The sequence below is a fragment of the Cebus imitator genome, unplaced genomic scaffold (genome assembly GCF_001604975.1).
Source record: "Cebus imitator isolate Cc_AM_T3 unplaced genomic scaffold, Cebus_imitator-1.0 Scaffold18, whole genome shotgun sequence".
In the NCBI taxonomy this organism is placed as follows: Eukaryota; Metazoa; Chordata; class Mammalia; order Primates; family Cebidae; genus Cebus; species Cebus imitator.
Window position 1 is genome coordinate 4,187,631 of NW_016107333.1, and position 1,649 is coordinate 4,189,279.

Genomic DNA, 1,649 nt, shown 5'->3' on the forward strand with positions numbered 1-1,649 from the left:
AAAAAAAAAAAAAAGAAAAGAAAATGACCTCACAGAGACAAGGCTGGAGGCAGGGTGACCAGTGAGGAGGCTGCTTCCATAATTCAGATAAGAAAAGATGATTTAGAATCTCACCTTCTATCTTAGTCCATTTTCTTTTGCTTATAACAGAATACCTGAAACTGTGTAATTTATTAAGAAAAGGAACTTATTTCTTACAGATATGGAGGCTGAGAAGTCCAAGGTCAAGGGGCCACATCTAGTGAGGGCTTTCTTGTTGACAGTGACTCTTCACAGGGACCCATGTTGGCACAGGATGTCACAGGGAGAGGGGGTTGAGTGTGCTAGCTCAGGTCTCCTTCTTCCTATAAAGCCACCAGTCCCTCTCCCATGGTAACCCATTAATCTATTAACCCATCAATCCATTAATCCACTAATAGATTAATCCATTTACTAAGGCAGAGCCCTGATGACCCAATCACCTCTTAAAGGCCCCATCTCTCAATACTGACATATTGGGAATTAAATTTCAGCATGAGTTTTAAGGGAACAATACTTAAAACATAGCACCTTCTAACCAGCTACCACACTGCCCACCTGCCCACTCAGGATTACAGAGAACCCCAGAATCTTGTCCTGCCCAGAACTGTCCTCCATGTTGACTCTAATCAGCACAGAGGAAATCCAGATATCACCTAGGTCTCCTGGTATCATACTCCTAAAAATGCAGCCAAAGATGGCACTTATGTCCAGGTGAGCATGTGGTCTTTTTCATACCTATTTATCCAAGGTATAAAGGTATATCAGTCATTGTCCCATCGGAGAAACTGAAGGCACTTTAGATATTTCAAGCAGAGAGGGACTGGATGCGTAAAATTTCTTACAAAATTGTTGGCCAGGAGCAGCAGAAGAGCAAACGGGAAAAGAAGGTGGCACCCAATGATCAAACAGCTGGTACACTCCAGGCTTGGCCCACAGGCCGGCGCTCACTGCTGAGCTGCTGCAGGTGCTGCCACTGCCATTGAGCAGGAGCCACTCTCATGGCACTGCTGGAACCACTGACCCTGCTGGAGCCCACACTTGTCTGTGGTCAACTGAAATTGTCTCTTGCTGCTGTTGCTGCTATGTTTTATCTCTTGTTAGAACCTCCCATTAGCATAACCGACTGGCCCCAGCTGATGAGATCATCTGAAAAATGTAGTTTGCAGACTTCTAGCCCCCACAATAACCTCAGAGGATGGAAGCCATGAGAGCAATCAGCAAATAATTGGCCCACAAGGTGTCGTCAGTCAACAAATGCAATAATTGAAGAAACCTTTGAAACCATAAAAGAGAAGTGGATGGATTTCTGTCCATATAACACCAACTTGGGTGCCAGAACAAATCTTTGAGATGGACGAGCCTATAGGACCAAGGCTTTCTGATGTTTAAGGAGCAGCAAAACTCTTTCCCCAGAAGTGGCAGCTACCTATGTCCCAGACAACAGCTCTCGTGAAGCCAGGGAGGGGACCTGTGGCACACACTTCCAAATCCTTCAGGGCAGCCGGCTCCTCCTCTCCCCAGTCCTCTTGACAGCCCCTAAAGGCATACACACAACAGTCTGAGAAACCGATGTAAGCCCAGGTCTTAATTTATGAAGGTGACTGAGTAATGACGCAGACAGACTAATA